Source organism: Thamnophis sirtalis, unplaced genomic scaffold, assembly GCF_051295495.1.
Source record: "Thamnophis sirtalis isolate CommonGarterSnake01/CBP01778 unplaced genomic scaffold, rThaSir2_p1.2 scaffold_1, whole genome shotgun sequence".
Taxonomy (NCBI): domain Eukaryota; kingdom Metazoa; phylum Chordata; class Lepidosauria; order Squamata; family Natricidae; genus Thamnophis; species Thamnophis sirtalis.
Window position 1 is genome coordinate 181,367,442 of NW_028261381.1, and position 22,076 is coordinate 181,389,517.

The 22,076-nt window shown below is 42.9% G+C and overlaps 1 pseudogene; it reads right to left on the reverse strand.

The window, feature by feature from the left end:
• Positions 1-11,611: 11,611 nt before the first annotated feature.
• On the reverse strand, positions 11,612-13,029 carry LOC148049956 (uncharacterized; annotated as a pseudogene).
• Positions 13,030-22,076: the final 9,047 nt, after the last annotated feature.

The following is a 22,076-nucleotide window of genomic DNA, read 5'->3' on the forward strand; positions in this document are numbered from 1 at the left end:
GGGAGGAAGGACCACAAACCTGGCATTAGACGCACCTTCAGAGGATACTTTGAAAGAGCAATCCAGAGTTGAAATGAAGCTAGAGGTCATCTAGTCCAAACCCAGCAGGACATTGTTAAGGTGAGTTTCTGTCTTTTGACCCCCTAGTCCAATGACTACATAGCCACCCCTACCCAATCACATGACACTCCCAAGCCACGCCCACAGAACCAGTAGGAAAATTATTTAGATTCCACCACTGGGCAGGCTCCATCACAAGAAGCAGCTGGGACTCCCCTCCCCACTCTGCCCTGCCCGAGCCCAGCCTCACAGCTGACCCACATGCCCCCCCCTCCACCCATTTATCAGGGGCTCTGCAGTCAGGCCACCCCCACTTTGCTTCCTGTCTCCTTTGCAGCAGTGACACCACCAGCAGCAGCCCTCTCCAGCAGCAGCAGCAGCAGCAACAGCAGCCAGGATCAGGAGGCAAGAAGCCCCAGGCATCCCCTCAGGGAAGTGGGGCTGGGCAGTAGAATCCCAGTGCCTTTGGAACTCAAGTTTGGGGTGCCTTCTGCCCAGGGCCCCAGGTAGCCCATGCTGCCCTCCAAGAACTGCCCAAGTGGCCTGAGAGGGTCAGTGAGGCTCCTCCAGTGGATCAAAGCCTGGCGCCCACCCTGGTCCCAACCCCTGACATGAGGGACATTGAACATGCCACACTCACTCTGGCCATGCCTACTCTGGCTATGCCCGCCCAGATATCCACAACCAAACAGTCACACACACACACCCTTGTTCCTCTGAGGCCAACCACAAATCTGATCTGGCTCTCAATGAAATGGAGTTTGATGCCCCTGCTCTAGCTCATGTTCAGTCAGATTCTCCCCCCATGTTCCTTCATCAGAGCTCTGGATTTCTCTTGATGCTCTTCAGTTGAATCATGGGGCATGTTGGGAACCATGGACCAAGAGAGGTTGCATGCAAAGGATCCCATCCAAGGCCTCATAGCTTTCCTATTGCAGGTAGTGACCAAGGTCTCAGAAGGACCATGCAGCAGAGCCCGGGTATAATCCCAATTTCCCTTTGGAACCCCATCACTCACTAAGAGCGGACTGGTCAAATAGATCCAGCCTCCCTGCAGAGAGGGGCAGCATAAAATAATCTCAAAGCCATCAAGCCATGATCTGGCCAGGACAAAGGGGACAAGGAGAGCTTCTCCTCGGATCACGTTGGAAGTGGTCTGTTTTGAGTTGAGCCAAGAATGATGGTGGCCATGTTGAAATGCCTCTAAGTCTTGCCCTGGGGATGGCAAATGGACCTCTCTCAAAACCAGAAATCTGTGAAATGCCCTCCAGAGACTCAGACATGGAGGTTGCTGTGCTGCAGGAAGGCTGGTACAGAAGTAACGATCCCAACTGGTCCTGTGAATGAATCTTTAAGAAAAGAATGTCAGACCTGGCAATTTGGGGAGCAGCACCCCAAAAGACCAAAAGAGACACCCGGAAGACAATTCCTACCCTTAAGCTACAGCAACAGAAATATGCACCTCTTGCCAAAAAAATTACAGTTAATATCCAGAGATGCTTCCTCAAATTCCATTTCTGCCTTGTGCCACTATACGCAAGTTGCACTCATATTATCTGACCAAACTAGGGCAAAAGCCCAAATCCATCTTGTAAGCAGGGGTCACTTTCACGTAGGTCAACTACACAGCTTCCCCATGACTACATCTGTGAATTACACAAGGAGACACAAACATGTTTTCCATTCTGCTGCATGAAGAGAGGCTGTTGCTAAGGGGATGGGACTATGGCTTTCCCCTGCAATTATCAGAAGAACAGTCATTCTTCATGTATCCCCTGAGGATTTCTAGACACAAAGATATTCCAGGATAAAACCTGCTTTAAAAAATATCTCTGAGTTCACCAGCTGGGGGACAGAACATGTCACCTTAGCCTGTCTTGCAAAGAGCTCACTCCTGGGTTAGAAGAGACTCACGTGCCTTTTCCCACTCTATGGTCACAGCCCGAACACAGGTAAGAGGAAATATTGTCTCTATAAATTTGTCCTGGTGCCATCCTGGTGGCACAGGTGGCGTCTGCTCTGCTAAAGTTCCAATGAGATTTCAGGAGCAACCTTGACATCAGTTTCTGCATAAACCTTGATTTCTGTCCTAGGAGGGAAAGTGATAAGAATGACAGAAGTCATGCCACTGTTGATGCTTCTGCTGCTCTCCTGGCTCCGGGTTCCAACTACAGAGAAGAGGCTGCAAACTATATGTTTGTTCAGGGATTATATTGAATTAAAGGACAGCCATTATAGGCCTGGTGATTACATTATTGCTGGGAATTTGCCCTTGGGAACCATTTCAAAATCTCCTGTCCTAGACTTTAATAAAGTGAATCGTCATCTACATAATACGTAAGTTTCAACTGGAGGGGAAACATAAATTTGGGACTTTTTGCAGAAAAAAAATCTTCTAGTGTTTTGAACTCTCCAGGTGTAGTGCATATTTTATGCTTTTCTCATTAAATTAGCAAGCTCTTTAAATAGGCTGGAATTCTCAATCTCTTCATCAGGAAGATGATAAACAACAAAAATGAAGAGGGAAGCTATTATAGCTTCATGAAGAAGTCAAATTATAATATTAATCTGACCAGTAACTTATGGTAGAAAATTCAAATAAAATCTCAACACTCTTCAAGTGTTCAGGAGTTACAAAAATTCCTCTCAGTGTTGGAATCAGAATTGCTCATGATTAATGACCTTCAGTAAATCTATGAAGTGACCCCAACTGTAGTCCTGTGCTCAGCAATCCTTACTATCCCTGAAGAAGCTGCTCCAAGAGAGACCTTAAATAATTACATTGAAAGGGAAGCAGTTGGAAAGAATTACAGTCACTGAAGCAAAGTAAATATGGCAGGGATGATAGAGAGGATAAATGGTCCATGAGATCTATGGAAATGCTTGTCTCCTTTCTCACAAAGTCATCCAAGTTTAGCCAAGGGAAATCCTTTGTAAAAAAGACAAACCCAATGAAATTTGGGACTTTCTTCCCCAAAAAATCTCCCCCAAACAGTGAAGGAAATTCTATAGCCATGCACAAGCTTTCCTATAATTTTCTCTGATGTTTTTCTTACTACAGATACACCACCAGTAACTACCAGCAGTTCCTTGCATTGATGTTTGCTCTCTCCCAGATCAATAAGGATTTTCTTCTGCTCCCCAACATCACCCTTGGCTTCTACATCCATGGGCATTACCAGAGGGAGATATTTATTTACTTAAACAGCCTCTCCATGCTCTCCTCACGAGGCCAAGTGGTTCCAGGTTACAAATGTGACCTTCAGGACACTCTGCTGTCCGTCATTGGTGGTCTCAGTGCAAAGTCCTCAAGGCAGATGGCCACCATCTTCAGCATCTTTAAGGTCCCACAGGTAAGAGAGCTCTCTTGGATACAGTATGGAATAGACAAAGGTCAAAAGCACAGACAGAAGCCAAGAGAAAATTAAAACTATTTTTTGTGGGATGGGATGAATATAATGAGCTTGTGACTCTTAGATTACTCTTTATTATAGCCACCATTTATTCTTTGTATCAGGCTAATGATCTGATGTACCACAACCATTCAAAATGAATAATTGGTGGCCATCAACCACACAATGGTCACTACTAAAGTCAGCATAAAACGTTTACTTTGTCTTTGAAAAAAGAATCTCCTTTTCTCCAGCTTGGTGTTGGCTTTGAGTTCTCTCCGGGAGAGAGAAGAGTTTATCCTTCCTTCTTCCGGATTAATCCCAAGGAATCTCCTCAGTATGTGGGTTTGGTCCAACTGCTGCTATATTTCCAGTGGAACTGGGTTGGGCTTCTGGCCCCTGAAGATGAGAGAGGAGAACGTTTCATCTCAACTCTGATGCCAATACTCCAGGAGAAGGAGATCTGTCTGGCTTTCATTAAAAGATTGAAGTTAGACGAAACTCAGATTACACCGAAAAAGGTTTTTCTTAATTTCCTTGCCTTCCAGAAAACAGAAGTGTTTATTCTGTTTGGAGACTACACTGTTATTAACAGTGTAGTAGGGACGGTACTTTTGTCTGAAAAAATCACAAAAGTATCATTTAGGAAAGTTTGTATTTTCACTTCCCATTGGAAATTTGGTGTGAAAGAATCTGAACACACATTTCAGTGTATAAAGCTTTTGCATGGGGCCTTGCATTTTAGGGACCACTCCGGGGATGTCTCTAAATTCAGCCACTTCCTCCTGTCTTTAGACCCCTTGGATCCCAAAGGAGATGTCTTTCTCCCTCTATGGTGGGAATATGCCTTTGGCTGCAAGATCCATAAATCAGGAAAGATCCTTCCAAAAGGGGAAAAACAATGTACAGGAAAGGAGAATGTGCAGAATCTACCCAATTACACATTTGAAAAAAGAATGACAGGAGAAAGTTACAATATCTACAATGCTGTTTATGCTCTGGCACATGCTTTACAAGCAATGCATGGATCCAGAGCTCGACCTACCATGATGAGTCTTGAAAAGAGGATCTCAAATATCCAGTCATGGCAGGTAATTTCTGTGGCTTTGGCTCAATCCGCTTAGTTCGGAAGCTCCCCATATGAATTTCTTCAGTTCCTGATTAAATGTCTGTGTACTCCCATGCCAATTCATTTGAGATCCTGCACTTTTCTTTAGTTTACTATTTGTTGTGCTATTCAGCTTGATGTGTGAAAACAGCTTCTGATTAATAATGGATGGAAACTAACCAAGGAGAGAAGCAACCTAGAACTAAGGATAAATTTCTTAAGGAACGGTTTTCCTTTAGAAGTTTTTGATGCCCCATTGCTGGAGTCATTTAAGAAGAGACAGGATAGTCACTTGTTTAAAAATGTAGAGGGTCTGTTGCTTGAGGAGGGGGTTGGGCTAGAAGACTTCCAATGTCCCTTCCAATACTGTGATTCTGTTTCTATGACAACCACAGCACAGAGCAAGATTTAAAGTGGTCCTAATGGGTTCCTGGTCTGAAATTCATCAGAATTTTCTTTGATCGAAGGATAAAATGTTGGACCTCTCTGAATAGTGAAAGTGACCAACTAGGTCAGAATCTTTTTTCCACATGGCCCAGTTGATCAAACCTGGTTCCTGCATTCTGATGTCTTTGACAATGATCCAGTGAAAATCAGTGGAATTTTCCATGGTTCTGGTAGAAATCATTAATTCATTTCAAACATTCATTTATCAGGTAACAAGAATTTGGGCCAAAGTAGCTGTTGGAAAGTGCATGTAGCCAAGTAGCAGAAGAGGAAAATCCTAAAATTAAATTTAGATTGTGGAACTAAAATTCTTGTGTTTTGGTGAAATTGGAGTGGGAAACCATGCCCAGTGACAAAGGGAAAACATTTAGTTTCAGAGTTAAATACACCTGATTCCTCAGATCACCACCAAGAGATGGAACTAGCTTCTCAAAATAAAGCCATCTTCTCAAGATGGCCATTATATGATGATAGAAGCCATTATGTCTCATTTGTAGTTGTATGCCAAATACTCCAATTTCTGAAGGTCTTGTTTCTTTCAGACTCTTGCCTATTTGCGCAATGTTCAGTTCAACAGCAGTGCTGGAGATGAAGTCTCCTTCTCAGAAGATGGACTGGGATCTGCTCGTTATGAACTTCTCAACTGGGTTCTCTTCCCCAATCGATCTTTTATTCCCATAAAAGTTGGCCAAGTAAATCCTGAGGCTCCCCCAGGCCAGGATTTCACCCTTAACTCTGATGGAATTGTCTGGGCCACAAAGGTGAGCTGCAAAGAAATGTTGTAAGTTCAGGGAAAGATTCCTGAGATGCAGAACATCTTCCTAACTTGAAAATAATCAAGTCAGAAATTATGGCAGTCATTTGGCGAAAAATCTGCTTTGCATGTAACACGTTTGAGGACTTGTTTGTGTCATTAGACAAAGGGTTAGGCTTGGGAACAACATCTGCTTGAAACACAAATGCAAAAGTGATTTCAATGGACCATTTCCATTCAGTTGTTTCCACATGGTTCTTTCTTTTAAAAATGTTCTAATCCCATCACAATTCTTCCTCTGCAGGATGAGATTCCAGATCCAATCTCACACATCCATGCGTGTGTCCAGAATGCCTCAGGACTGTTCTTGATTTCTGATAGATGATTTCAGTAGGAATAGGAAGTAGAAATAAGGATGGGAAATAGGAGGGAGGAGAAGAGTGAATGCAGCAGTTTTCTTAGGTCATCACAAGAATTTCTCTTTTCTCTTTCAGAAGGTGCCCTTTGCCAGGTGTAGCAGGAAGAGGTGCCATGCAGGAGAGAGGAGAAGAGTTCCAGAGGGAGAGCAGGTTTGCTGCTACCAGTGTGATGCTTGCCCAGAAGGAACCTTTTCTAATCAGACAGGCAAGACTTCAAATGTTAATCTTGCAGGATCATACATTCATTAAGTCATTTTTTGATATTGATGTCATTTTTATAAGATTAACATGAAATCATATTTTTCAGCAAAATCTTTCTGCCCTGGCCACAGAGGCCACCTTTCCCAATCGTCAGAAGTTGCATGCAGGATAGCTTCAGGGCAGAATTTAGGAATGTCCAAGTAGGATTTTCACTGCTACTCTATTCTAGCCCAATTGCAAAAACCACCTTCCAATCTTTCCTGAATAAATGGGGTGTGCAGTCCAAGCTTTAATTTTTATTATTCAGAATATGTATTTCACTTTTTATTTATTTAGTTTGTCAAAGATGTACGAGGTAACAGGTATAAGTATAAACATGGACATGAATACAGGAATGGGTATGAATAAATGGTGGCTCTGTGGCTAAGATGCTGAGCTTGTGGATCAGAAAGGTTGGCAGTTCAGCAGTTCAAATATCTAGCCCCGTGTAATGGAGTGAGCTCCCATTACTTGTCCTAGTTTCTGCCAACCTAGCAGTTCCAAAGCACATAAAAATGCAAGTAGAAAAATAGGAACCACCATTGGTGGGAAGGTAACAGTGTTCCATATTCCTTCGGTATTTAGTCATGCCAGCCAGATGACCATAGAGACATCTTCGGACAGTGCTGGCTCTTTCGCTTTGAAATGGAGATGAGCACTGTCCCCTAGAGTCGGGAATGACTAGCACAGATGTGCGAGGGGAACCTTTACCTAAATGGGGACAATAAGACAGGGACCGTAGGCACACTGGTGCAGTTATGCATGCCCCCTAAAGACCTTTTAAGAAAGGGGTGATGATTAGAGGATTGGTACCACAAATGGCAGAAGATATGAGGCTGTTTTGCTAGTGGAAAGATACAGGTTGATAGATGGAAGAATATAATTTAAAACTAGTTAAACTTAGTGAAATTTATTGACAATAGATATAATTTAAATAAATAATTGATAATGTTACTAATGTATATAATGTGTAGTGTTATGATGAGTATAATTGGATATGCATATTGAATGGTACCCATGTAAGGAAGATTAGCAATCCCTTTGAATTATACATAAAGGATAACAACAACAACAACAACAACAACAACAACAACAACAACAACTGGTATTGCCCAGGTATTTATGGCCTTGATTGTATGGTGTAAATACAATCAAGGCCATAAATACTTGGGCAATACCAGTTATAAGATACACAGCTGATATAGTTAACTGGACACAAGCTGATTTGGACATTTTGGACCGAAAAACCAGGAAACTAATGACAATGCACTACAGTTTACATCCACGTGGTGATACTGATAGACTATACCTGCCCCGAAAATCAGCTGGTAGAGGATTATTACAAGTGAAGCAAATAGTTGAAGAAGAAAAACATGCACTGGCTGATTATTTAAAAGAAAGTCAAGAACATCTATTAATTGAAGTAAAGAATACAAATCTATTGAAGGTCCATAGAATACAGAAAAGATGTGATAAAATCAAGAATGGAGAGTTGGCAAAACAAAGCATTGCATGGCCAATTTCTGGGGGGAAAAAAGATAAAGTGGACAGTGAAAAAACGTGGTTATGGTTAACAGCAGATACATAAGAAAGAAACAGAGTCACTAATCCTGGCTGGGCAAGAACAAGCTATCCACAAAAATGCCATTAAGGCCAAAATTGAAAAATCCTCTGATGATGCCAAATGCAGACTTTGCAAAGAAGTTGATGAAACAGTTTCGTTTTGTTTCGTTCGTTTCGTTTAATTTATTTGTATGCCGCTCTTTTCCTTGAAGGGACTCAGGGCGGCTCACAACTCAAAAGAGAGGGGAAATACAAACAGAGTAACAAAACATAAAACCATACATAGTTAAAAGCACAACAATCATACCATTCGAAGTGGGGCAACGAGTCTTTACCCCAGGCCTGTTGGAACAGCCAGGTTTTAAGGGCTATGCGGAAGGCCTGGAGGGTGGTGAGGGTACGAATCTCCATGGGGAGTTCGTTCCAGAGGGTCGAGCAGCCACAGAGAAGGCTCTCCTCCGGGTAGTCGCCAATTGACACTGGCCGGCTGATGGAATTCGAAGGAGGCCTAGTCTGTGGGATCTAATTGGTCTAGTGGAGGTAATTGGCAGTAGGCGGTCTCTCAAGTACCCAGGTCCAATACCATGAAGGGCTTTGTAGGTGACGACAAGCACCTTGAAGCATACCCGAAGATCAACAGGCAGCCAGTGCAGCTCGCGGAGGATAGGTATTACGTGGGTGAACAGAGGCACACCCACGATCGCTCGCGCGGCTGCATTCTGGACAAGCTGAAGTCACCGAATACTCTTCAAGGGCTGCCCCATGTAGAGCACGTTGCAGTAATCCAGTCTGGAGGTCACAAGGGCACGAGTGACTGTTGTGAGAGCCTCCCGGTTCAGGTAGGGACGCAACTGGTGCACCAGGCGAACCTGGGCAAATGCCCCCCTGATCACAGCTGACAAATGATGTTCAAAAGTCAGCTGTGGGTCCAGGAGGACTCCCAGGTTGTGAACCCTGTCTGAGGGGTGTACTGTTTGACCCCCCAGCCTGAGAGGTGGAACACTTGGCCAATTAGTAGGAGGGAAGCACAGCAGCCACTTGGTCTTATCTGGATTGAGTACAAGCTTGTTAACCCCCATCCAGTCCCTAACAGCCTCGAGGCCCTGGCACATCACGTCAATCGCTTCATTGAGTTGGCACGGGGCAGACAGATACAGCTGTGTATCATCCGCATATTGGTGGTATTTTATCCCGTGCCGTCGACTGATCTCGCCCAGCGGTTTCATGTAAATGTTAAAAAGGAGGGGGGACAGGACCGAACCCTGCGGCACCCCATACATTAGGGGCCTAGGGGTCGATCTCTGCCCCCCGACCAACACCGACTGCGAGCTGTCCGAGAGGTAAGAGGAGAACCACCGTAAGACAGTGCCTCCCACCCCCACCTCCTGCAGTCGTCACAGAAGGATACCATGGTCGATGGTATCGAAAGCTGCAGAGAGGTCAAGGAGTACCAGGATGGCTCTCCAGAGATCATCGGTCAATGCGACCAAAGCGGTTTCCGTGCTGTAGCCAGGCCTGAAACCCGACTGGAAGGGATCTAGATAATTGGTTTCCTCCAAGGACCGCTGGAGCTGAAAGGCTACCACCTTCTCAACAACCTTCCCCACGAAGGGGAGGTTGGAGACTGGACGATAGTTGTTTAGGACGGCTGGATCCAAAGATGGCATCTTCAGGAGGCGTCTCACCATTGCCGCCTTTAACAACCAGCCAGGAGGGGCACAGGTCCAGTACACATGTGGAGGCACTTACAGCTCTCATGGCCTTGTCCACGTCCTCAGGGGTAACAGCTTGAAAATCAATCCAGTGATGTCCTACCAGATTATCCCTTGGTGCCTCAGCTGGTTCTGCAGAATTGGAGTCCAGGTCCGCCCGAAGCCGAGCAACTTTATCCGCGAGGAATTGGACGTAGTCCTCAGCTCTGCCTTGCAAAGGATCGCTCGTATCCCTCCTATTCAGGAGGGAACGAGTTATCCTGAACAAGGCGGCTGGGCGCGACTCAGCGGAAGCAATAGCAATAGCAATAGCAATAGCAGTAGACTTATCTACCGCTTCATAGGGCTTTCAGCCCTCTCTAAGCGGTTTACAGAGAGTCAGCATATTGCCCCCAACAATCTGGGTCCTCATTTTACCCACCTCGGAAGGATGGAAGGCTGAGTCAACCCTGAGCCGGTGAGATTTGAACCGCTGAACTGCTGATCTAGCAATCAGAGAGGCAATGTATGTTCTTTTTGTCGTCCTAATTGCCCGGATGTAAACTCTGATGCTGGATGTTAAAAGTGCTCGGTCTGACTCGGACTTGCTGGATCTCCATCGATGCTCTAGGCGTCTCTTTCGGCGCTTCATCTCCCGGAGTTCCTCAGTAAACCAAGGGGCCCTCCTGGATCCCCTGCCTCGGATCGGCCGTAAAGGCGCAATCCAGTTAAGAGCCTCTGTCGCTGCTGAATTCCAGGCAGCAACCAGAGTCTCCGCCGGACTGCGGGCGAGAGTATCAGGAATAATCCCAAGCTCCGTCTGAAAACCCGACGGGTCCATGAGTTGCCTGGGGTGGAACCACCTCATCGGTTCCTCCTCCCTACAGTGGGGGTTTGGTCTCCGAAAGTCAAGTCTCAGTAGGTAGTGGTCCGACCATGACAGGGGTAAGATCTCACTACTCCTCAGACCAAGGTCACAACTCCACTGCTCCGAGAGAAATACGAGGTCGAGCATGTGACCCACCGAGTGAGTTGGGCCCCGGATTACTTTGGTCAAGCCCATGGCTGTCATGGAAGCCATGAACTCCAGCGCTCCATCAGAGTGAGCGCTGAGAGAAGGCAAGTTGAAATCCCCCAGAACCATAAGCCTGGGGAACTCAACTGCCAACTTGGCTACCAACTCGAGGAGCGAGGGGAGGGCTGCCGCAATGCTGTTGGGAGGCAGGTACGTTAACAGCAGGCCCACTTGACCCTTGATGTCCAACTTCACCAGCAGGGACTCACACCCGGCAAGCTCCGGAGCAGGGATCGTACGAGGTACTAAAGACTCCTGGATAACAATGGCCACACTCCCACCCCTTTCCTGGGGCCGCGGCTGATGAAGCACCTGAAAACCCTCTGGGCACATCTCTACGAGGGGGACTCCTCCCTCCGGGCCCAGCCAGGTTTCAGTAATACATGCCAGGTCTGCCCTCTCGTCTAAAATTAAGTCCCGAATGAGGGGAGCCTTATGAACTACAGACCTGGCATTTAGCGACAGCAGCCTGAGACCAGGGTTCTGATTACTCGCGCCATCTGGGCTTGGAGTGGGACTCATAGGGCCAGAAGGGGGGATCTCTGTGACGTAGCAAGATTAAATTTTTTCCATGACTTTCCAGGTGATGCAACATAGTGAGATTGGTCTGCAATTTAACTAGGCTGGGGTCTCCTTCTTTGAGGATAGGAATGACTATGGCTAATGACCATAGGTTGGGCCTGGAGCTGGTTCTGAAAGATACCTCATAGATAGTGCTTAGAGGTTCGACTATGGCAGTAGGAAGCTTTTTCAGGAAGTATACACTAATCCATCAGGGCCAACAGATAGAGATGGTTTTAGGTTGCTCAGTGCCTTTCCAACGTTATCTTCTGTAAAATCAATATGTAGCAGATTGTTGCAATTAGTTGTGGTACGACTGAGAAATGTGGGACATGAGCCATTGCTGTTGACCAAAATCTGAACTGAAGAACATGTTGAAGAGGTTGGCTTTAATGGCTTCATCATTACAGTCTTCCCCATTGAGTCCTTTTAGGGGTGGTATGGTTTTTGAGTCTTTAAGTTTGGTATTTACGAAATAATGGAAGGTTTGGGTGGATTTCATGTGTAACAGCTTTTCCTGCTGTTTCCAGTGGTGATTGGTACATTCTGCTTTTATTTGGCAGCATAAAGTTTTATATCAGCTTTTAAAGTTAACTACATAGCTAGTTTTGTTTTTTCACCAAAGGTTTTTTTTATTGTAGTTTCCTTATTGATATGTATATATGCTGGTCTTTTTGTATTCGGGTCTTTTCCTGTGTAAGATTGAGATTGTCTTGGCAACATTCCTTCAAAATTAATTTCATGTCCTGTATCTTTAAGGTGCTGGAAAAGGGAGGAAGTTTTTTCTTTTTTTCTTACTGCGTTCTTTTGTTCTGCTATGCGTGCATTTATTCTCCTATTATTCTCCTATGCTTAAGATGTTGGCTATTTTTTGGTCAGTGTTGAAGGCTATCTTGATATTGTGTTTGTGGATAATTTTGCTGGTTTTATCTGTGGTGCCTTTGATGTAAGGGAGGAGGGCGATGCCGTTGTCCTGTTCTGTGTCTTGGTTCTTGGGGGGGAGTCTCCCTTTAGATTAGGTTGGTAATTGTTTTTCTTTGGAAAACCTAATCATAGATAGATAGATAGATAGATAGATAGATAGATAGATAGATAGATAGATAGATAGATAGATAGATAGATATATGATGGATGGATGGATGGATGGATGGATGGATGGATGGATAGATAGATAGATAGATAGATAGATAGATAGATAGATAGATAGATAGATAGATAGATAGATAGATATGCTTTGGTACATATACATAGTTTAATGACTCTTTTGACTTCTAGAAAAAAAGTGTTATAATGGTCTTCTGCAGTATTACAGCCAGTGAATAGAAGGTGCCAATCAAGAGATGATTGGTCAGCAGCTATGAGAACTTCATTTGCTTTTTTAAAGTTATAATTTGGTGTCCCATCATTATGACCTTCTTTGTAGAGGCATAAATTGAGACAAAAGTCAATCATGCTGTGGTCACTGTGGGAAAAGAATTCTCTTATTTGTAGACCATAAATTGAGTTTAAGCTGTTGTGGAAGATGGGATCAAGGCAGTTGTTGAGCCTAGTGTTTTTCATTACCAATTGATCCAGTCCCAGAGTGGTAATGGTATTGCACCATGTTGCATATATATGTTCAGTTGTACATTCATTTAGGGTCCAGTTAATAAGCAGTAAATTGAGGTCACCAATAAGGATAAGAGGGTGAGGGCAGGAGGCTGCTCACATTAATAATGAAGTTAGCTTGTTCGCATGAATGAGTTTGTCATCAGGGGCTCTATAACATAGTAAGAAACAAAATGTGGTGTTTAAGAAAAGTTCTCAGATGATGCCTTCAGGAAGAGCAAGCTCCTATGTAACTTGAATTTTTTTTAGTTCTAGGGACATTTTATAGAAGATGGCAACACCACTCCCTCTATGGATTTCACAGCTGGACTGGTAAACATGATAGTCACTTCACTTAATGGAGGCAGGGAAGGATGCATTCAACCATGTCTCGCAGACAAATATAAGATCAAATAAATCTGTATTTAGTAAGAGAAGGAATTCAGACATTTTGTTTGCGAGGCTTCTTGCATTGAGTAGCTTGCATTTAAGGTCTGTAGTGGTGGATCTGGAGGAAGTTAGGGTTAGCATACATGTCTAGTTTTGGTTCTTTGGGGTGGTTATTGGATGTGGGCCATTGATCTTGTGTTTGATACAGTCAGCACAGTAGCCGATGTATAGGTCAGCCTCTCCTTGGTCCTGGCATCCCTTGATTTCTGAGTGGAGCTCACAGGCACGGGCACATTGCAGTATGTGGTCAGGTTGTGAATGAAGTTTCTTATGGTTAGTACTGCATTTTGCAAGTGATTTTATTGGGAAGACGAATTTGCATTTGCTGGACTCACTCTTGCAAACGACTCTGCAGAAGTGTGAGGCCACTGAGCCATTGCTATTCTTGAACTCGGGGCATTGCGGGAGATGTTGATGATTTCATCGGGGGAGATGGTTGATGTCAGAAAGTTGCTGGTAATATTCTGAATGTTTGTGATGTCATTGAATTCATTTTCTGTGTTATCTATTCCCCACCCCCCACCCCCAAGAGATACTAATCCAGCTTCTATGGTATCAAGTAATGCTAGTGCTGTTTCTATGGTGTCGACTCTTTTATGTAGGACAATAAATTTGTCCAGTCTGGCTCTGCACGATGGGTAAATGAAAAGTGAAAATGCACACTGGGAGGTATTAAGTGAGGATGTTATATAATATGCTCCTTCTGTCAGCACTACCAACCTCTGAGGAAAGAGGGAAAGAGGACATTCATCTATCTATGTCTCTTTGATGGAGCAGGAGGGAGCAAAACCCACCCGAATGAACAGATTTGTTGTTCAAAGCAGAGAGGTTAAGGCAGGGATAATGTATTCACAAACAAAACAGCAATGTTTCTGGATAACAGATTTGTCTGTCTTCTGTGGGTTCCTTTATAAAATGGTGAAAAAAACAGGCAGCAACCTCAAACTGAAAGCCATATTATTCGGGGAGGTGTACAGTAAATGGACAGCTGGAACTGAAGAAAACCTTCTCTCTGGCTAATCTATCCCCAGGATCATCATAAATGAAGGATGATTTCCTCTTTTTGACATGCCATAAATAGCACAGGGGATTATTTCATTACTCCCTTTGTAGGTTGGTCACCAGCAGAAAGGCAATACTCATAGCTGTCAGGTTCCAAAGAAGCAGGAAAAACTTCAAACTCAAATGTGGTTTGTTAATTATTTTACTTACTTTCTGGCACAAATTGAAAATCACGATAAACAATGAAATTCTTGTTAGGGCTACCTGCCTGTGCTCCCCACCACTTGTTAAAGGTTTTGCCACCCGATTTGACCCGGATGTGTTACAAACTCCTCATATTACAAACAATGACTTTTCAGCATAAACAGGCTCTATAGGTGTCTCACTCTGGTGAAAGAAATAAGCACAGGGGGAGTCCTAGGGCTCACAGCTGCTTGTCGGCTTTAGGGTGACATGCCATACAAATGCCACCACTTCCTTGTTGGCCTGGGAGGAGTGTGTGTGTGTGTGTGTGTGTGTGTGTGTGTGTGTGTGTGTGTGTGTGTGATTGCCGCTGCTACACTCTCCTCCAAATGACAGCTCCTGGCTTGTTGGTGTTCCAAAGCTGAATGATCATTTAAAAGAGGAGACATAATGTGCATGATAGTTGCTCAATAAATCCTTAGACAAAGACTTTTGATTTCAGATGCCGCTCACTGTGAGCCCTGTCCAGAAGACCAATTTCCCAACAAGGACAAGGACCAATGCATTGCCAAGAAAATCCACTTCCTTTCCTATCAAGACACCCTGGGATACATTTTAGTTTTCCTTGCTCTTTTCCTCTCTGGGATCACTTCTGCAGTCCTGGTGATTTTCTATAAGCATCATAACACACCGATCGTCAAAGCCAACAACCGAGATCTCACCTACATCCTCCTGGTCTCCCTCTTGCTCTGCTTCCTTTGCTCCTTCCTCTTCATTGGTCAACCAGGGAAGATCACTTGTCTCTTTCAACAATCTGCTTTTGCCATTCTCTTTTCCCTTGCAGTTTCCTCTGTGTTGGCAAAGACTGTCATGGTGGTTCTGGCCTTCATGGCCACCAAGCCAGGGAACAAGACAAGGAAACTCTTGGGAAAACCACTGACCAACTCCATTGTCTTAGGCTGTCCCCTGATCCAAGCCCTTCTTTGTGCCACCTGGTTGGCAACTTCTCCCCCATTTCCCAATTTTGACTTCCACTCCTTGGTAGGAGAGACCATCTTAGAATGTAATGAAGGTTCAGATTCAATGTTTTATGCCGTCCTTGCCTATCTAGCTTTTTTGGCCCTTGTCAGTTTCACAGTGGCATTTCTAGCTAGGAAATTGCCTGACAGCTTTAATGAAGCCAAATTCATTACTTTTAGTATGCTAATATTTTGCAGTGTTTGGATCTCCTTCCTCCCCACCTACCTGAGCACCAAAGGGAAGTCCATGGTGGCAGTGGAGATCTTCTCCATTTTGGCCTCTGGAGCTGCTGTCTTGACTTGTATTTTTTTCCCAAAATGCTACATTATCCTACTGAGGCCTGATCTGAATTGTAGGGAAAATATGATAAGAAACAAAAATCTTTAATTAATGTGAAATATTCATATTTATCTTGTTGACATGTTTACTGTCTGATGACATTTTAAAACATGAAAAAGGAGGAGGAACATGTTCATTAAATAATGCCTTATCAAGTGCTATAACGGTATAGGGTTTCCTGTCTAGGCAGGGATTTGGACTAGGAGACCTCCAAGGTCCCCTCCAACTCTGCTATTGTATTGTATTGTATTGGTTACAACGAGCCTCTCTTTTTTGAATTCCGCAGATATAGAATTTGAATGAATGAATGGATGTCCCTATTGTGTTAATTACTAAATTGGAAACAGGTCTTTTCCAATAGAATAGTGGAAGACATACCTCTGCAGTTAAAGAGCTAATGAGATGCATTCATATTTATACATTTCAAAAGGGAAGAAAAAGTTATATAAGAAAGGAAGGTGATTGGCTGTGAAAATTAAAATGGTCCAAATGACATCCTGATGTCTCCAGTGTAGATCCATGTCAGATGGATCAATGAGTTCAGGTGTCATTCACTTCTTGGCATACAACTTGATATCATCCATGTAGAGGGGGACCTTGTCAATCCATCCTGGTAAGACATGTAATAGCCAGGATTTGAACCCTGGTCTCCTGCATCCAAGCTCTTGCTCTAAATATTATGCTATCCAGCTGCTGTAAAATATATCAGACAACACAAACCTATCCCCAACAGCCTGCACCTGTCTCCAACAGTGATGGAGATAGGCAGAAAATATCCTTCACCCAAGAAGGCTCCTTGCATTCTTCAAGTGACCCTGAAGATACAGATAAACTGCCAAGTGGCCTCAACAACTCTCTAAAAGAATGCAAATGGCCATCAGTCTTCAAAAATATAAATCTTTCCATTGCCCACCATCCACTCAGAGCTGAAAAAGGTTCTTGGAGGAAAAGTGAAATGTCTTCATAGAAAAACGAGAAAGTCCAGTTGCCTCCTGAAAAAGCACCTTTGGGATAGCCATGACCTGGATGACTGAGAATCTCCATAGACACTTCCAATGCAGAGTTTAAATTAGGCTTATATTTCCAGTACCACAATCACTATTTGTAAGTGTTTAAGCAAAATGAGCTTTTTTATCACGGGTGTCAAACTTAATCACATCACATGTAATATCATTACTTTTTTGCCTTTGGGGAGCACGAGTGGACGTGGTCTGCATGTGACATATCTGGCCCGTGGGTCACCAGTTTGACAGGCATGTTCTATATCATTCTAACTATGCAAAAATAAATAAGACATTTCTTCTACAAACACCTGCATTATTGATCACTTTTCTACAATTCATCACCAAGCTTAGCCCCAAGTGAAAAAAAACCTGGCACAAGCAAGACTCCATCTTGGGGGCTCAGAATTTTCAGGTAGGCTAACTCCCACCTGAATCCTGACTCTCAATTCCATCTGCTCTTTGGATGAAGAAGAAGAGAAACAAATATGTTTTCACCTTCTTCATGAAGGAAACTAATTGCTAAGTGGGTAGGATGTTACTCTTCCTTTGTTTTACACTGTCCTGACCTACCTGGGATTTTTGGCCCTTGTCTGTTTCACTGTGGCCTTTCTGGCTAGGAAATTGCCTAGCAGCTTTAATGAAGCCAAGTTCATTACTTTTAGCATGCTGGTCTTTTGCAGTGTTTGGATCACCTTCCTCCCCACCTACCTGAGTACCAAAGGGAAGTTCATGGTGGCCATGGAGATCTTCTCCATCTTGGCCTCTGGAACTGGTCTCTTGGCTTGCATCTTTCCCCAAAAAATTTTACACTATTCTGCTGAGGCCTGATCTGAATTGTAGGGAAAATATGATTAGAAACAAAAATCTTTAATTCATACAGCCATGGGAAAAATTCATATTTATCTTGGTGACATGTTTCTGATGCCATTTTAAAAACATGAAAACACAGGAGGGGCATGTTAACTAAATAATTCCTTATCAAATGCTATAACTGGTTACAGTAAGCCTCTCTTTATTGATCAAATGATTTTTTTTTTCAGGAGGCAAATGGACTTTGTTTTTTTTTCTTTTGAAGACATTTCACTTCTCATCCATGAAGCTTCTTCTGTTTTGACAAGCTAGTGGGGAATGGAAGGATTTATATTCCTTGCAGACATCTGGTCATTTGCATCATTTTAGAGGATTATTGAAGCACTTGGCAGTTTATTTGTGTCCTCAGGGTCACCTGAGTAATCCTTTTGATTCCTGTCATCTGCAATTTTTTTCTCTGGAAATCAATTCCTACTCCCACACAATTCAAAGGATGTTCATCCCTAATTGCAAAATCTGTAAGAGATTCTCATTCATCCAGGTCATGGTTACTGCATTTGGTAGATTTTAGACGAGTGGCAAAATAAAAAATAAAAAAGAAAGAAAGAAAGAAAGAAAGAAAGAAAGAAAGAAAGAAAGAAAGAAAGAAAGAAAGAAAGAGAATGACAGGCAAGAGGTGGCCTGAGATCTGTTATGTTATTATTTAAAAAATATGTATCCATGCACAATTTTCCCCCCTGTTCTAAAATGTATAGTGCATTTAGTCTGCAGGGCTCAAGATCTTCTTAAAATCGCTTCTTAAAAACGTCCCGTGATGATGAACCCACAACTTCTGGTTAATTGTTCTCACTGTTAGGAAGTTTTTCCTTAATTCCAGGTTGTTTCTCTCCTCAATTAGTTTCCATTGTTTCTTGTCCTGCCCTCTGGTGGTTTGGAAAATAAGTTAACCCCTTCTTCTTTGTTGCTGCCCCTCATATTCTGTGTCAATTTATTTTGCACAGATGTTCCTGGACATAACACCAAGCACTTGACTGTGCTGTTAAATGTATGCTCTTCATTCCTACATATACTGTGGTATTCCAAGGTATCTTTAGCTGCTCTGTATAACTGCTTCATGACCTGCTGATAGTTCTACCCCATCTTCCTTAACAGCTTTCCTTCTAATGACTACCATCCGGCCACACTTTTCTAAACTGAATGACATACTTATACCACCCCCATGTAGATCCATTTCATGTGGATTAGTGAGTTGTGGTGTTATTTACTCTTGGCATACAACTTAGACATTTAGCTGTGCACGTTGGATGAACACCGTTTGAATGGGGTAGGAGTATGCATGATTTTCCAGAAAAAAATGCAGACTGCAGGAATCATTTGTGCTTCAGCTTGAGATGCAGATAACACAGACTCATCCCCAACAGCCTGCATCTGTCTTCAACAGTGAAGGGACACAGGGCAGAAAAATCCTGCAGCCAAGAAGGTTCCACACCCATTTGCACTACTCAGGTGACCCTGAGAACCAGAGAAACCTCCTATTGACCTCAAGGACTCTCCAAAATAATGCAAAGGAGTATAAAGGAGTATAAATCCTAACATTCCCTACCATGTAGACAGTGCTGATGAAACTGTCAAGCCTGAGTTTGATCAAGTTGTGGGATTGTTTATACTCTGGGTTATGCAAACATGAATTCAGTTTGACACAGTGGGAAATGGAAAGGGGGTGAGCAGAGATGGATACAGTCTTTAGCCAAAAGAACATAGATGGCTCCTGAGTCAGCTAGATTCCAATGGCTGGCTGACTGAAGGAGGAGGAATGAAGATGCCAGGCAACCAGCTCTCATCCCGGTTGGACAATGTGACATATTGTTTTGGAAAAATACGAAACCCTTATTCATAGTTGGGTAGGGAAATCCCAGGAACTTTAGTACATACTTTTCACCAGTTAGTGCCAAGATGGTGTATCTAAATATGTTTGTTCTTTGAGGAAAGGAAATGCCTTGGAGTTTGATTTGTGAGAGATGCATTACTTTGAAACTGACAGAAGCTTCTCGAATGAGAAGCAAAACGTCTTCAAAAAAAGAAAACAAGAAAGTCCAGTTGCCTTCTGAAAACGCAGCTTTGGGACAACCATGACCTGGATGACTAGGAATCTCCATAGAGTTTAAATTAGGCTTATATCTTGAGTCCCCCACTCACTATTTGTAAGGGGTATAAGAGAAATGAGCTTCTATATCATCCCTAACCATGTAAGAATAAATACAACATTTCTTCTACAAACACCTGCATTATTGGTCACTTTTGCAAGGCTACAACTCATCACCATGCTTAGCCCTATCTGAAAAAAACCCTGGCACAAGCCAGACTCCATCTTGGATGCAGGTGCTGAGGGGTTTCAGGTAGGCCAAATCCCATCTTGACCCTGACCCTCAATTCCATCTGTTCTTTGGATGAAGAACAAGAGACGCAAACATGTTTTCCCCCTTCTGGTGCATGAAGGAAATTGTTAAATGGGTAGGATGTTACTCTTCCTTGCAATTAGCAGAAGTACAGTAATCCTTAATGTATCCCCCACAGATTTTTACCCACATAAGTCTTCCAAGATAAAACTTGCTTAAATGAAATAATGCTGAGATCTCCCAAGGGGATCTGGACATGTCACCTTAGGTTGTTTTGCAAACAAGTCATTTCTTTCGATCCATTAAACTGAACTGGGCTGTTTTGTCTTCAGTGACAACTCAAGGTAGGTAAGAGAAAGCACACTTGATATTAATTTGCCTCAAGGCCACCCATGTGGCACAGTCTGCTTCCTCTCTGCTAACGACTTGGTGGGATTTTGTGGAAGCCACTTGCAGTTCTGCTTCTCAACAAAATTTGATATGTAATCTAGGAAGGAAGGTGAGAATTATGAATGGGCTGCCTCTCCTGCTGCTTCTCCTTTGGCTCCTGCCTTCAACAACTCATAAGATAATGCAAACCATGTGTGTAGCAAGGAACCCTCTGCGAATTGTAAAGGACTACTACAAGTCTGGGGATCTCATTATTGGCGGGAATTTGTTCCTGGAAAAGTTTGCTCTCTTTGAAATGATAGAGTTTGACCGTGAGCCATCAAAGACAAGAATTACAATAAGGTAAGTTTCACTTGGAAGTGAATGGATTAGAAAAAAATTCTGCTTTGTTTGGGATTTAGGAAACTCCTTTCATAAATTAATACTCTACTGATGTTTGCAGGTTCTGCTGCAGTTTAGAATCCTTCGGTGCTTTCCAGGATAAAGAGGCATTCTTCTAAAATAGGGGAGAATTTTCCAGTTTCATCAGGAAGATGATAAACAGCATAATTAATGAGGAAAGGTTTTTTCCCCCCTAAAAATATTTTGCTTCTCATCCAAGAAGTTTATTCAGTTCTGACTTCAATTCTGAAGCTTCTTGGATCAGAAAAAAAAACTTCAAGAAAGAAGAATCAAAGTCCAGTTGTATTTTGAGAAGCATCTTTGGGAAAACCATGCCCTGGACGATTGGGAATTTCCATAGACACCCGTTTTGGAATCATGAGTGGTATTTTGTAATGGCCTTTAGTGAATCTGCCTCATGGAGCATTGTGAACAGCAGCAGTTCCAGAGCCAAAACAGCTTTCAAAAGAAAACTCATAAGGCCAAAGGGATTTACGATATTTCTCATGCGATGAGTCATGGCTGCTTAGGATTGCAAATGTGTTTTTCAGTACCATCAACATAATCTTCCTAATCACATTTTCTCATCCAAAGGCTGACAGCAAATGGATTCACCACCTCAAAGTTCCAGGAGAAGAGAAACACACTCAAAGAAAGGCCAACACTACTACAACCTATCTCTCCCCACTTATGACTATGACCATGTTTCTTGTATCTTTAAAATCTATATAGTTTTATTTGTTTCCAAGTATAATTTGATTGTTTATGAGTATCACTAAGTGTTGTATCTTAGAATTCTTGATGAACATATTCTATTTTATTTTATTTTTCTTTATGTACACTGAGAGCATATGCCCCAAAGACAAATTTCTTGTGGGTCCAATCACACTTGGTCAATAAATAATTCTCTTCTCTTCTCTTCTCTTCTCTTCTCTTCTCTTCTCTTCTCTTCTCTTCTCTTCTCTTCTCTTCTCTTTATTCCCATCTTTTCCCTTCCCTTCCCTTCCCTTCTACTCTATTCTATTCTCTTCTATTCTAAAAGCTTTCATTTAAAATTTTTGAATGTTTTCTCATTATCACATTGAATACTTCTCTACATGGATCATGGTTTCATGTGGATGGTCCATTCACATAATCTTCTTAATCATATTTTTTTGTCCAAAGACTCAAAACAAATACATTCACCACCTCAAAGTCCAGGCAA